Below are 16,737 nucleotides of genomic sequence, written 5' to 3'. Positions count from 1 at the left end.
TATCTACAAAAACATGTTAATAATAAAGTAAATTATAGAGAATGTTAAAAATATCAAATTTTTAGTGCAAATAGCTGAAAATACCCATTCTGGAAGTGGATGGCTGAAAATATCATTTCTGATACGCATTTACCATTTGGGTATCCTGTTTGGTACTAGATACGCATTTGTCAAATGGGTATCCAAACTTTTTTTAAGATACACATGTGGCAAATATGTATCTCAATGGTAATACCCAAACTAGAAATGTGCATCTTTAGTAATTTTCTTACTTACCCAATTCTAAAATGCGTATTACACTTAGCCCAATTAAGAAATGCGTAATCAAAATGGTATTTTTAGCCATGAATTTTGAAAATGGGTATTTTGAGCAATTTCACCCTAAAATGGGTATTTTTAACCATCATCCTAAATTATAGACCCATGGAATCGTATGTGTATACCTTAAATTTCAGTGGATGAATGATAATGACACAATCTCTCTCTCTCTCTCTCTCTCTCTCTCTCTCTCTCTCTCTCTCTCTCTCTCTCTCTCTCTCTCTCTCTCTCTCTCTCTCTCTCTCTCTCTCTCTCTCTCTCTCTCTCTCTCTCTCTCTCGCCCCCCTCTCTCCCTGATTAGTTTCTCTTAGCTTCGCGCACTCTCTTCTCCGTCGTTAAGCTTAATTTTCTTGACTTAATATTAAGGTTAACTTTATATATATAGGTACAAGTTACCTACTTCTTTTCTAATTAGTAATCTATACTTATATCAAATTGTCTTGTAAATCCAATTTTATTATTATTATTGTTATAATAATAATAATAATAATTATTATCTAAAATTCATGTATATTACACGACATCTGCAGTGTAGCAGAACATTTATAATCATAATTGCTGAACTAGAAAATTTAGTTAGATATCAAAATTAATCATAAAATGTATCTCGCCTTCTATCCAACACAGAAATACTTGATAAATCATTTTTTTATGATTATAAAAAAAATATAGCAATTTAGATTGGAATCCTCGAAATGCGGTGTGTTGCCGCCGATGATCAGACACGGAGCAACACCGGTATGCCGAAGCATATCCAACTTAACAAAAGGGCACCCAAGGCACACATTGGCCTAGCAAGGTATTATAATCAAGTATAATACATAGCTCACACTGGACCGCCAGCACGACCTCTTACGAAACCATCCAATCTTAAAATATTTTTATTAAATGAGTCGTAATACTTGACATCCTTATTAAATTAGTTCCCCCATCTCAAATAGTTAAGAGTATCTAAAAACGAACTCATTTTTCTCAAAAGTTAAAGCATTTATAAACCTAGTATTTAGATATGTAAAAGTATTTAACTATTATGAATATAAAATAACAGAAGAGTACTTGCATAATCAGAATTTAATTCACCGATATGTAAAACATTTATCAATCCTGAACTTAGAATATAGGAGAATATTTGCATAATCATAACTAAGCAGTTTGATATGTAAAACATTAAACTATTTTAGAATTAGAATAGTGTAAAAAAACTTGCCTTTGGTTTTTGGCATTTAATCATACTTGCAACAAAACAAACATTCTGTCTCAAGACATCACCGTATTTTATTTCAATAATCCTTTGATCTGTTGCTTCTGCGATGGCCGCAAGCCTGATATTCAATATTATGTCTTTTTAATTTTTATCCACTGTCTGGTCCTGATCGACTCGAACGATCTGCATCTATAATTAAAAGATACATCTTTAATCGCTTAAGCGATAATTATACGACCAACTGCACGTTAAAACTTTATCATCAACCCGAATGATAACCCAGACATAAAGGAAATAATTAAATACAAGAATCTTGAACCATGTGCACACGTAATTTACATAGCAGGTAAACCCATAATTCACGTATAACATAACTCGGTTCATCAAAATATTCAGTTTGATATGTTTAAAACTAAAATCGGGTCAAAATATGACTTTTCAGTCAATACGCGATTCATAACCGTTAATAAAATGAGCGCCCTTTCGATATAAAATGATTTATGTCTCTAAAGTATTTTTAATGGAAGCAGAATACCTTTTTGAGTCTAGACACATTCGTTTCGTATTAAACGGATAAACGGTCTATTTATTACGAATAAAATAAGAATAATTCAATTAATAAAAATATTAATTGATTATTCAATACCTTTATATATTTTTAAAACTTACAAAAAATTTAGAATTTCATTTGGCTTAATTATAAATAATTACATTTTATTTAACTATATATAAATAAAATTAATCGATTAAATGAATTAATCAATCAATTCTATGAATAATTAATTAACTAAAATAAATTATAAGTAATTAAATCAAATTTAATTTTTTTTGGAAATAATAAACAATATAAATTTCTGGATTTTAATGAATTCAGTTAATTATTTAAAAATAATTAACTAAATTATTTTGGAATTATAAATCAATTTTGGAATAAAAATTGAATTTTGAATTACTTTTAAAATAAAAATATGATAAACAGATTTCTGAATTTGGGGTTAGAGTTTAGGAGATCAAAGTCGGGTCAGCCACGCGGGCCACCAAGAACAGGAGCCGGGTCGCCAAGAAAACCGTTGGAAACCTTCTACAGAATCCGGTACCGGTCGCTGTTCCAGCGAGGCTTTGAGCAGACCCGAAATGGCTCATTTTGTCCTGGTTCCAGAGCACAATTTATTCCCCAACTTCCCAGAAATTCGTTCCAAGTAACAACAACGAAAAACGAACTGTTATACTCGGATTTCGACAAAAATAACCATTAAAACCGGCGAGCTTCGAGCCCAACTACGGCCTAAAACATAACTTTACGAAATCTTAACCGAAATTCCCGATTCAAATGTCAAAATCAAGCTTGTGACTCATACAATCAAACCGAACAATAATATTAAATAAACAATCAAGGATAAGCTCGGAAATCAAATAAAAAACCAACCAAAAACCCAAACTTTGACTTGCAACATTCAGCAATAACAACTATTAATTATATACATAAAACAATTGTACATAACACGTAAACGATGTCTATAACATAACCATAAACTAAATATTGATTAATCAAAAACCCCCAAATCTCGACATAAATCCTAAAAAAATGAATTAAAATTTTTACCCAAATTATGGATGATTTGAAGACAGAAACAAATTGTATAGATTATAAGCTTCAAACTGATTACTCAAGCTTTTAATTTGGACCATAGAATCATTTCCAAAGTTAAGTTTCATTTCCCAGCAACTCAAGAACCCAAACCAGAGAATTTTTCTGATTTTGACAGTGATCAATATAAAATATCTATTAGAACATTAGTTCAGTTAAAGACAAAAACTCATCACACGAGAATAAAATATCCATAATTTTATTCCTCCCACCTTAGGAAATCATAAAAGAATACTCAAATAATTATAATAAATAAATTCTGAAAATAAGGGATATTACAAATTACCCCTTATAAGGATTCCGTCCTCGGAATCAGCAGAAGAGAACACTAGGGATCTTTTGACAACTTTCCATTTCCTAACAACATCACTTTTCCGAAATATCAAATAAAGTCTTAGATTTCTTGTATCACACAATTATCACGGAAGCTTCACTCTGCACCATTGTTTCTTTCTCATAAAATTTAACAGCCTCCCCAAGAGTATAATCTTCATTACTAGAGAGTGAAGGAGAAATATATAAAGAGGGAGAGATATAAGGATAGAAAACACGGGAGAATAAACTGACTTCATTTCACGCCACTAATATTTTAATTGCATCGCAGTTCACCATTGATAAGTGACATTTTATACCACTTAGAACGTCTTATAATGACTTGAATTGATGTCTTGAAATTAAGTATTTGTGTATTTGATGCGTTTTTCTAGTATTTGTGCATTTCAGGGTATTAATTGCATTTCTGGAGAGATTTCATCAATAATAAGCCTTGGCATGTGTTTAGCATTGTAAGCGGGAAGATAGGAGCAGACTGCAGCGAAGAAACGGGAGAAAAAACAGAGCAGTTTCCAGTAGGGAGCTGAGCGCCCGCTAAGATCTGCTGAGCGACCGCTCAGGAAGCTGAGCGCCCGCTCAGGAATCCTGAGCGGCCGCTCAGGGACGGAAAATCAGAATTAATATTTTAGACTCCTGGTTCTGTTTAACTTCCAACTTCTGAGTTAGCTGGGTATTATGGGACTCCTATATAAGTAGATTTCAGAGACGTTTCAAAAAAGTTGGATCGTAGTATTAATCGAAGAGTGAGGAGATAAGGAAGAAGACCGTTTTAGCACACCGCAAAGAAGAGGAAACATATTTTCTTGTGATTTTTATTTTGTTGTAACGTTGGATGCTAGTTTTCTTTACTTTGAACCTATTTACTCTTGTGATGTACTCTGGTTTAATATAAGTAGTTTTAGTTATTATTCTTGTGTGTTATTGTCATGTTTTCATATGAACCCATGATGACGATGAGTGCTATCATGGGTTAATCGTGATCATGGGGTCGTAACGGATTACTATAGAATTCTTTAGTTAATTGTTTAATACCTTAGTGTGTGATGATTGTATGATATCTAGTATTGGTTGTGCTTATTCGTCTTATGTGCGTCGCGAACATATAAGATATGGTGTTAATCTCTTGTGAAGCGACGATGGATCTTGAGATTTAGAACTTGCCATGCTAGCATAGGTTCATGTAAGAGTATACATGATTTGTGGGTAACTCTAACCATTTTATTTGCCTTGTGTAATCAAAAGGAATAACTTGTGCTTAAATCATTATGTTGTCAATTTCTGTAGACATATAGGGACTCAACATAATTGATGCCTATTCAACTTCTATCTTAATTGTGGATGCTTGGTATAATGGTATTAGTACAATGACAGTTGGCTTTTATTAGTTTCGTGTTATTTGATTAATATCATCACTGTTGCATGCTAAGGGTAATAACAATGACTATTGAAAGAAGTAGTAATGAAGTTGTGATCTCATGAGTGTATTAATATTGTTAATTCAAGTGTTAATTAAGTGCTTAATTCTCGTAGTTAATTGTAGTTAATAATTAGTTAATCAATTCTAAGTGTTATTGTCTTAACATTGAGAAGTAATCATACATTGGTGAGTGAGTGTAATTGAACATAATTAGTATGAGTCTCTGTGGGAACGAACTAGAAAGTATTCTATATTACTTGCGAACGCGTATACTTGCGTGTGTTATTAGCGCGTGTTTTCGCCCTAACAAGTTTTTGGCGCCGCTGCCGGGGACTCGGCGTTTTTGTTTAGTTTATGTACTTACCATCATAGGTCATTAGGGCTCAGTGATTAAGACATGTTTCTTATTGTTTCCGGTTGTATTTCAGGTACTTTAGCGAGCGTTTATGCAAACACGTTCTCGTACTCGCAAGAGGACTTTAGATACGGCTGAGGAGACATACGAAGTTCTTGATATTCCGGAGAAGATAGATTTTGAAGATTCGGATTCATGAAGTGAGCAGAAAGAGCCAGTAATCATGGGTGATCGTATTGTTCCGGCAGATCCAGCTCTTATGGACTTTTCTCGGCCTAAAATTGATGACATTTAGTCTAGCATCATGCACTCGGCTATTGAGGCCAATAACTTTGAAATCAAGCCGGGCACTATTTAGATTGTGTAGAATTCTGTTTCTTTTGGAGGTGCTGCGACTGAAGACCCCAACATGCACATAAGGAATTTTGTCGAGATCCGTAGTACTTTCAAATATAATGGTGTGGCTGATGAGGCTATCAAGCTGAGGCTTTTCCCATTCTCACTGAGGGATAAAGCTAAGGACTGGTTACATTCTGAACCAGCTGGGTCTATCACTACTTGGCAAGATCTTGCACAAAAGTTTCTGGTGAAGTTTTATCCAATGATGAAGACTGCGGCTATGAGGAGTGCTCTTACTCAGTTTGCGCAGCAACCTACAGAATCTATGTGCGAGGCTTGAGAGCGCTACAAGGAGATGTTGAGAAAGTGTCCACATCATGGAATGCCTGATTGGATGGTGATCACTGGTTTCTATAATGGTTTGGGGGCCCAATCTCGGCCCATGCTCGATGCAGCAGCTAGAGGCGCCTTGTGGGCCAAAAGCTATACGGAGGCTTATAATCTTATTGAGACTATGGCTGCAAATGAGCATCAAAACCCAACTCAAAGGATGATCCCTGGGAAGGTAGCAGGTATTTTGGAAGTTGATGTAGCTACAGCTATTACAGCGCAGCTCCAAGCGCTGTCTATGAAGGTCGATTCTCTAGCCACCTATGGAGTCAATCAGATAGCTATGGTCTGTGAGCTTTGTGCAGGTTCTCATGCTACGGATCAGTGTTCTCTTGTTAACGAATCTGTTCAGTATGTGAACAATTATCAGTGACCGCATCAGCCTGTGCCAGCTACTTATCATCCTAACAACAGAAATCATCCAAACTTCAACTTGAGTAATAGTCAGAATGCTATTCAGCAACCATATCAGCAAGGCGTAAGTAAACAGTTCAATCCATCTGGATTCCAGCAACCATAACATTATGCTTAAAGGCAATCATATCCTCAACAAGGAGGTGCAGCTCCACCCTCTAGTGCTGATTTTGAGGAACTTAAGCTATTGTGCAAAAGTCAGGCGGTCTCTATCAAGACCTTGGAAAATCAAATCGGTCAAATAGCCAATGCAGTGCTTAATCATCAACCTGGCACACTTCCCAGTGATACTGAAGTGCCAGGCAGGAAGGAAGCTAAAGAGCAAGTTAAGGCTATTACCTTAAGGTCTGGAAAAGTTGCTGATGCTGAAAAAGCAAAAGAAGGAGAAGCTGAAGTTGGTGACGAAGAAGCTAAGCAAAAGGAGAAAGCGGCGGAACTAAGGAAGACTACTGTTGAACACACTCTGTCTGAGGGTAATACAGGGGAGAAACAGCTCTATACTCCACCACCTTTCCCTAAGAGATTGTAGCAACAAAAGCTGGATAAGCAGTTTGGTAAGTTTCTGGAGGTGTTCAAGAAACTTCACATCAACATACCTTCCGCTGAGGCTCTGGAGCAAATGCCTAGTTATGCGAAGTTTATGAAGAGTATTCTTTCAAGGAAGGTGAAACTGGATGATCTAGAGACCGTTGCTCTAACGGAAGAATGTAGTGCTGTGCTACAACAAAAGTTACCTCCAAAGCTTAAAGATCCAGGTAGCTTCACCATTCCTTGCACCATTGGCAAGTTGTCTTTTGACAAGTGCCTCTGTGATTTGGGAGCAAGTATCAATCTGATGCCGTTGTCGATCTTCAAAAAGTTGAATTTACCTGATCCAAAGCCCACCTACATGTCTCTATAATTGGCTGATCGTTCTATTACATACCCACGAGGCATAGTGCAGGATGTGCTAGTAAAGGTGGATAAGCTCTTCTTTCCTGTAGACTTTGTTATTCTGGATTTCGAGGAAGATAAGAAGATTCCCATAATCTTGGGGAGACCCTTCTTGGCTACAGGCCGTACCTTGATAGATGTGCAGAAATGTGAACTTACTATGAGGGTGCAGGATCAGGATGTGACATTCAATATATTCAAAGCAATGAAATTCCCTACAGAAGATGAGGAGTGCTTAAAGTGGATTTGATTGATTCTGCGGTTACTTCAGAACTTGATCATATGCTAATGACTGATGCATTAGAGAAAGCCTTAGTGGGGGATTTTGACAGTGATGATGAGGATGGCAATGAGCAACTACAATATCTAAATGCTTCTCCCTGGAGGCGAAAGCTAGACATGCCATTTGAATCTCTTGGTACTTCTGACCTCAAAAATGCTGAAGGAAAGCTCAAACCATCTATTGAGGAAGCACCTACCTTGGAGCTTAAACCATTGCCTGAACACTTGAGGTATGCCTTTTTAGGTGATGCATCTACTTTACCTGTTATTATTGCATCTGACCTTTCAGGTAGTGAGGAGGACAAGCTCTTAAGGGTATTGAGAGAATTTAAATCGGCTATCGGAAGGACTATAGCAGACATCAAAGGGATCAGCCCTTCATACTGCATGCATAAGATTTTGCTAGAGGACGGTAGTAAGCCGACTGTTGAGCAACAACGCAGACTTAATCCTATCATGAAAAAAGTGGTGAAGAAAGAAATTTTGAAGTGGCTGGATGCAGGAATCATTTATCCTATATCTGACAGTTCTTGGGTGAGCCCCGTGCAACGTGTACCAAAGAAAGGAGGTATTACTGTGGTAGCAAATGAGAAGAACGAGCTCATCCCCACTCGAATAGTCACAGGATGGAGGGTATGCATGGATTACAGAAAGTTGAACAAGGCCACGAGGAAGGATCACTTCCCTCTTCCATTTATTGATCAGATGCTTGACAGGTTGCCGGTCATGAATATTATTGTCTTCTGGATGGTTATTCGGGGTATAATCAGATTTGTATTGCACTAGAGGACCATGAAAAAATTACCATCACTTGTCCATTTGGCACGTTTGTTTGTCGTAGAGTTTCATTTGGCTTATGTGGTGCATCAGCCACTTTTTAGAGATGTATGATGGCTATATTCTCTGACATGATTGGAAATAATGTCGAGGTGTTCATGGATAACTTCTCCGTCTTTGGATATTCGTATGATGAATGTTTGAATAATCTTCGTGCAGTAGTCAAAAGGTGTGTGGAAACTAATTTGGTGCTCAATTGGGAAAAATGTCACTTTATGGTGCGTGAAGGCATTATTCTTGGGCATAAGGTCTCTAGCAAGGGTCTTGAGGTGGACAAAACCAAGGTGGGAGTCATTGAAAAGCTTCCACCACCTATTTCTGTGAAAGGAATCCGTAGTTTTCTTGGTCATGCCGGTTTTTATCGGCGTTTCATCAAAGACTTTTCAAAAATATCTAAGCCGTTGTGCAATTTGCTTGAGAAGGATGTGCCTTTCAAATTTGATGATGAATGCTTGACGACATTCGAGACTCTCAAGAAGAGTTTGATATCTGCACCAGTTATAACAACACCTGACTGGACAGAGCCTTTTGAGATGATGTGTGATGCGAGTGATTATGCGGTGGGCGCAGTTCTTGGGCAGCGCAAGAATAATGTCTTTCATGTGGTCTACTATGCTAGCAAGACCTTAAATGGAGCTCAAATGAACTACACCACTACTGAGAAGGAGCTCGTGGCTATAGTCTTTGGTTTCGAAAAATTTCAATCTTATTTGCTTGGGACAAAGGTGACAGTGTTCACTGATCATGCGGCCATTCGCTATTTGGTCTCCAAGAAGGATTCGAAGCCCAGACTCATTCGTTGGGTGCTCTTGCTACAGGAATTTGAGTTAGAGATCAAGAATAAAAAAGTACTGAGAATCAAGTAGCTGACCATCTCTCTCGATTGGAGAATCCCGAGTCTACTTCACATGATCAGACATTGATCAACGAATCTTTTCCGGATGATCAGTTTTTTCGCAGTTCAGGAGGAAGAGCCATGGTTCGCAGATATTGTGAATTATCTTGTCAGCAATATAATGCCTCCTAATTTGAAAACAACTCAAAAGAAGAAGTTTCTGCATGAGGTGAAGTGGTATATGTGGGATGAACCGTATTTATTTAGACAGGGAGCTGACCAAATCATCAGGAGATGTATCCCATTCTGTGAGACGGAGGGGATATTACGAGACTGCCACTCCACAGTTTATGGTGGACACTATGGTGGTAAGAAGACGACAGCTCGTATTCTGCAAGCAGGTTTTTTCTGGCCAACTTTGTTTAAGGATGCTCATCAGTTCGTTCTAAGGTGTGATCATTGCCAAAGAGTGGGGAATCTTACGAGAAAGCATGAGATGCCGTTAAATATGATGCTTGAAGTCGAGGTCTTTGATGTTTGGGGAATCAATTTCATGGGGCCATTTGTCTCGTCTTGCAATAATCAGTACATCTTGCTAGCAGTGGATTATGTCTCAAAATGGGTAAAAGTCAAAGCTCTGCCAACGAATGATGCAAAGGTAGTGTTGAATTTTCTTCATAAACAGATTTTCACAAGGTTTGGAACGCCACGAGTAATCATAAGTGATGAAGGGTCGCATTTCTGCAACCGTAAGTTCACTTCTATGATGCAGCGCTACAATGTGAATCATCGTGTTGCTACTGCCTATCATCCGCAAACGAATGGTCAAGCGGAAGTGTCTAATAGAGAGATCAAGCGCATTTTAGAGAAGGTTGTTTGTCCGTCAAGGAAGGATTGGTCTTTAAAGCTCGATGAAGCTGTTTGGGCTTACAGAACAGCATATAAGACTCCACTTGGGATGTCCCCGTTTCAACTTGTGTATGGTAAGGGATGTCATTTACCTGCGGAGCTTGAGCATAAGGCCTATTGGGCATTGAAGAAGTTGAACCTGGATCTAGATGCAGCTAGAAAGAAGCGAATGCTTCAGCTAAATGAACTTGATAAATTTCGACTCCAAGCGTACGAGATCAATAAAATGTATAAGGAAAAAGTGAAAAGGTGGCACGACAGGAAGTTATATCCTAAGTCATTTGTGCCGGGGCAGCAAGTTCTTTTATTCAACTATCGTCTCTGACTTTTTACTGGGAAGTTGAAATCAAGGTGGTCTGGACCTTTTATTGTCAAAACTGTGTTTCCACATGGAGCGGTGGAGATTTTTGAGAATGATCCGGACCAAGCATTCAAGGTTAATGGTCAGCGTTTGAAGCATTACTATGGGGACATGGCAAACCGGGAAGTGGTGAGTGCCGTTTTGTTGTCAACTTGATTAAGGTACGCTACGTCAAGCTAATGACGAAAAAGAAGCGCTTCTTGGGAGGCAACCCATGATTTGTTGTTACAGGAACCCTTAGAAGTTAGTAACCTATCCAAAACCACAAAAAAATCAGAAAAATAGGGCAAGGAAAAATTTTTTCCAGAAGACCCCTGAGCGCCCGCTCAGCTCTGCTGAGCGACCGCTCAGCAAGCTGAGCGCCCGCTCAGCTTTGCTGAGCGGCCGTTCAGGGGCCGATTGGCAGAAATTTTTTTAAGTCCTATAAAAATCCAAAAAAAATCTGAAAAATAAAAAAACAAAACACAGCCCCATTACCCACGATTTATTTTCCCATTACCCACGTTTTTAACCCTCAAAACCCACTCTTAATCAAATTTTACCCTAATATATACCCTATATATACATACACCTATTCCATATACTCCCCATACACTTTCAAATCTTAAACTCTCTCCCATATCCAAAAACACAAATCTTAAACACTTTTTCTCAGTTTCGATGGCACCCAAGAGATCCAGGACTATTGATAGCAACAGCACTGTCCCTACTGCTGATTCTTCAAGGGCTACTGCTGCGAGGCCTAGGTTGTTTGATAGGGCTGTTGAGGAGGAGTATACTAGGCTTCTGGGTAAGCTGATTTTGAAGGAGAGGGGGTTCTTACCATCGGGGAGGGATGGTGAGTTGTTGCCTATGATTGCTGAGAAAGGTTGGATTGCTTTCTGTGAGTCTCCTGAAGCAGTTCCGACGAGCGTTGTTCGCGAGTTCTATGCGAACGCGAAGGCTGAAAAGAATGGGTATTCTGTTGTTCGGGGGATGACGGTGGATTATCACCCTGCGACGATTCGCCGTGTGATTGGGCAGCGACAAAGGAAGCCCACGGAGGAGAATTGGAACGAGAAGACTGCTGAAGATTTTGACTTGGATTTGATTTGTGCTACTCTCTATAGGCCGGTCACAGTTTGGACTTTCAAGACTGGGACTAACGAGTATCGCCATTTTCCGGCGAATGCGATGAATAGGTATGCCCGTGCATGGAATGCTTTTATTTGCGCTAATATTCTGCCTACTTCACATGCACATGAGGTCATAGTTGAGAGAGCATAGTTGTTATGGGGAATTTTGAATGAGGAGTACTATGTGGACCTTGGTGAGTTCATCTACCAAGGAATTTTGAAGTTTTTGAGGGGAGCTAAGCACATGAACATCCCTTATGCATCCACGGTTACAAAGCTTTGCCGAGCAGTGGGGGTTCAGTGGCCGTCTCACGAGCAGTTGCAGTTGCCGGCCGCTCCTATTGACTCCGGGACTGTGCATGCAATGCGGGAGTGGACTGGTGGAGAGCCCGAGGAGCATGGGCTGGGTTATCGTCTTCCAGGAGGGCGTCCAGCACGAGGTGCTACCATAGCGAGGCCAAGGCGAGATGAGGCTGGTTCTTCTAGAGCTCAGGAGGGTGCTGGGATGGCTGATGCCCAGTATAGGAGGCTGTCGAGGAGGATGGATGCTATGTATGAGACACAGAGCAGGTTTGCTCAGGAGCTCACCTTTGCGCTTGGGACTGCTTTTCGAGGCCTTGGAGCTGACATCCAGTGGCCAGTTTTTGGTGAGGACTCTGCATATCCGCCTCCTGATACACCACCCTCTGAGGGTGATCTCTCCGAGTAGGTATACCCTGTGTTCCTTTCTACTACCTTCACTGGGGACAGTGAAGATTTTAAGTTTGGGGGTGGTAGTTAAGGAATATTTTGTGTGTGTCATATAGTTGCATATTCATGATAGTTTATTTTATATAATTGCATATATTTGCCATATAGTTTTTTTATTATGATTTTTATAGCTTTATTTATCATGTCATGTAGCTCATGCATATACCATGATCCCTTTTGCGCTGATTTACCAATTAATTTGTGATGTTGATGCGAGTGTAGTGATAGCGTTAAAGTGATGTTGAGTCTTGTAGGTTGATATGCATGCTAGAAACACTTGTAATTTCACTAAGTCTTAGAGAATGCTTAATGACTAGATTGTTGTTATGGTTTGATGGTTTTCAAGGGTAATCTATTGATTATACTTAGAAATTTATAATAGGTTCTTAGTGATAAAAGGCATGAAAAGAAAAAATGGAGAAAAAAGTGGAATTCATTGCTAATTGTGGCTAGGCTTCAAATGGCTAGTAGCCGGCTCGTATTTTTATGCGAGTAGTCTAGGGTTGAGCAAGATGGAGCGAAATGCACTTGCTCAGAAATTTTGAAAAAAAAGAAAGAAAAAAAATAAAAAAAGAAGAAAAGAAAAGAAAAGAAAATAAAGAGGTAATGCATAATTGATCACGAGTGGGCTTTTTAGTATTCAAGTTATTAAGTTCTTAGGGGACTTGGTGCCTAGTGACCTAAGGCTTTTATAGTCTGGGATCCGCTAACCTAACGCTCGCTACATGGATACCATTGCATAAGTCTTTTGTGGACCTCACTCATTGCACGATCAAATAAGCATTTGTTTGTTGCGATAAATAAAAAGCATGATTCCGTAATAAACTCCAGAAATCTTGAAGTGTTATAAGACATTTTGTGCCTATAATTTTATTCTTCGTATAATCATGTGATTACCTTGAGGATAGTTGAGTTATGATAATTGATCTAGTTTTGAAGCATATCTGTTAAGCATCTGCACACACCACGTTTCTGGCTGTATGTTAGTTTGCATGATTTGATTGATCTTTATTTGCCTAATTGCATTTGTTGAGATATCGTAAGTTGGTTGGTTTGGTCGTAGTAAGGGGGATCGCTGCATTTCATATAGATTGCATTCATGCATATTTTTGTTTTGTTTTTGAGTCTGTGACGCTTGAGGACAAGCATCGATCTAAGTTTGGGGGTGTGATAAGTGGCATTTTATACCACTTAGAACGTCTTATAATGGCTTGAATTGATGTCTTGAAATCAAGTATTTTGTGTATTTGATGCATTTTTCTAGTATTTGTGCATTTCAGGGTATTAATTGCATTTCTGGAGAGATTTCATCAATAATAAGCCTTGGCATGTGTTTAGCATTGTAAGCGGGAAGATAGGAGCAGACTGCAGCGAAGAAACGGGAGAAAAACAGAGCAGTTTCCAGTAGGGAGCTGAGCGCCCGCTCAGCTCCGCTCAGGATGCTGAGCGCCCTCTCAGGAATGCTGAGCGGCCGCTCAGGGATGGAAACTCAGAATTAATATTTTAGACTCCTGCGTCTGTTTAACTTCCAACTTCTGAGTTAGCTGGGTATTATGGGACTCCCATATAAGTAGATTTCAGAGACGTTTCAAAAAGGTTGGATCGTAGTATTAATCGAAGAGCGAGGAGATAAGAAAGAAGACCATTTTAGCATACCGCAACAAAGAGGAAGCATATTTTCTTGTGATTCTTTATTTTGTTGTAACGTTGGATGCTAGTTTTCTTTACTTTGAACCTATTTACTCTTTTGACGTACTCTGGTTTAATATAAGTAGTTTTAGTTATTATTCTTGTGTGTTATTATCATGTTTTCATATGAACCCATGATGACGATGAGTGCTATCATGGGCTAATCGTGATCATGAGGTCGTAACAGATTTACTATGGAATTCTTTAGTTAGTTGTTTAATACCTTAGTGTGTGATGATTGTATAATATCTAGTATTGGTTGTGCTTATTCGTCTTATGTGCGTCGCGAACATATAAGATAGGGTGTTAATCTCTTGTGAAGCGACGGTGGATCTTGAGATTTAGAACTTGCCATGCTAGCATAGGTTCATGTAAGAGTATGCATGATTAGTGGGTAACTCTAACCGTTTTATTTGCCCTGTGTAATCAAAAGGAATAACTTGTGCTTAAATCGTTATGTTGTCAATTTCTGTAGACATATAGGGACTCAACATAATTGATGCCTATTCAACTTCTATCTTAATTGTGGATGCTTGGTAGAATGGTATTAGTACAATGAAAGTTGGCTTTTATCAGTTTCGTGTTATTCGATTAATATCATCATTGTTGCATGCTAAGGGTAATAACAATGACTATTGAAAGAAGTAGTAATGAAGTTGCGATCTCATGAGTGTTTTAATATTGTTAATTCAAGTGTTAATTAAGTGCTTAATTCTCGTAGTTAATTGTAGTTAATAATTAGTTAATCAATTCTAAGTGTTATTGTCTTAACATTGAGAAGTAATCATACATTGGTGAGTGAGTGTAATTGAACATAATTAGTCTGAGTCTCTGTGGGAACGAACTAGAAAGTATTCTATATTACTTGCGAACGCGTATACTTGCGTCTGTTATTAACGCGTGTTTTCGCCCTAACAACCGTCGCTCGTGGTGATCTGATATAAAGTTTTACTTTAACTTGAACAGGACAATCCTTGGTTGGCATACCTTCAAATATTTAAGATAATAAAATCATGGAACTCTAGAAAGAAGGGAATTGCATATCATAACAAGTATCACATAATTTGAGAACATAGGATTATAAGTATTAAAGTAACCTTATTTTAACTATAAAAATAACCGAGAGATCAATGTGATCAAGAGAACTTATGTTGCGCGCCTTAGTTAAGACACTTACAAGTGAAGGCGATTAGCCCTTCTGTAATGCACAACACACTAGTGATGTGAAATGTAATTATTTATAATTAAGCCAAATAATGTTTTAAAAATTATTTTGAGCTTTTAAAAATATAGAGAGGTATTTAATTATTATTATATGGATTATTTTTATTTTATTAATAATAAATAGACCATTTTCCGTTTAATATGAAACGAACGTGTCTAGACTAAGAAATATATTCCTCTTATATTTAAAATACTTTCGAGACATAAATTCTTTTGTATCGAAATGTCACTTATTTTGTAAATATTTTCGAGTCACGTATTTATCGAAATGTCGTATTTTGACCCGATTTCGATTTTGAAAATATCGAGGCCTATCTTTTAATTACTTGCTATTGGTATCTAATTCCTTTATTTCTAACGTGGCTAACCGGTACGGTGCCTTCGAAACTGGCACGATCCCTGGGGCTAACTCAATAGCAAACTCAATCTCTCTATCAGGTGGTAACCTTGAATGATCTTGTGCAAATACATCTTCAAACTCGTTGAATACCGAGATGTCCCGCAAGTTAGGCACCTCTCTCTGGGTGTCCACGACATAGGCTAAGTAAGCCTCACTTCTTCTTTGTAATATCCTTTTGGTCTTGACCATGGTCAAAAACTTCTTTGTCTGTCTCTTTCCTCTAAATATGACTTCCTTCTTTCCTAGGGTATTTAAATTAACCTTTTTCCCTCTACAGTCTATCTGAGCATCATTGCTAGATAGCCAGTCCATTTCTAAAATTACATCAAATTCCCCTAGTTTAAAGGGAATCATATCAACACTAATATATTGTTCCTCTATGCCTAATTTTTAAGCGGGGTGAATCTGGTTAACATGGATGACCTCATGGTTGGCTATTTTTACTTGTAAGGATTCCTTCAAGGGTTTAGCTTTAAGTTTCAATTTACATGAAGTCCCTCGATATAAAAGATTTAGCCGCTCCATAATTAAATAAAATATTTACACTGAATGAATTAAGAGAAAGGGTACATGCTATCACATCTGAATCTTTCATAGCATCCTGAACTGTCATGTTAAAAGTCCTAGCAGTTGGTGGCTTATTGAAGACAGCCCTGCTCGCCCTTGAAGCCGATGGTTTATTCATTGGGAAATCCTTCCTCATGTGACCCTGGCATCCACACTGAAAACAAGTGATGGTCATGCTGACAACGGGGGTTGGCGAAGTACAACGGGTAGAATAGTGTCCCACTCGACCATACTTAAAACAAGTTATTTCTTTCACTCTAAACACCCCGGAATGCATCCTTCCACAAGTATTACATGCTGGTAATGGGGGTTGAGGTTGGTTGGAATAGGACATTCCTGATTTCTGGACGCTTTGGCTCACATTTACACCCATAGGTCATCCAAATCTAGCACTCCTTCCTGGCAGGGACACTGCTC

The 16,737-nt window shown here is 38.2% G+C and overlaps 1 non-coding gene across 1 annotated transcript; it reads right to left on the bottom strand.

The window, feature by feature from the left end:
* Positions 1-5,891: 5,891 nt before the first annotated feature.
* LOC141702660 (small nucleolar RNA R71) lies at positions 5,892-5,998 on the bottom strand. Its single transcript, XR_012567220.1, has one exon. It is a non-coding gene; the product is annotated as a small nucleolar RNA R71 (small nucleolar RNA).
* Positions 5,999-16,737: the final 10,739 nt, after the last annotated feature.

This window comes from Apium graveolens, unplaced genomic scaffold (genome assembly GCF_009905375.1).
Source record: "Apium graveolens cultivar Ventura unplaced genomic scaffold, ASM990537v1 ctg5443, whole genome shotgun sequence".
In the NCBI taxonomy this organism is placed as follows: Eukaryota; Viridiplantae; Streptophyta; class Magnoliopsida; order Apiales; family Apiaceae; genus Apium; species Apium graveolens.
Note: the sequence above shows the minus strand (reverse complement) of the source record. Positions and strands in the feature narration are given on the sequence as shown.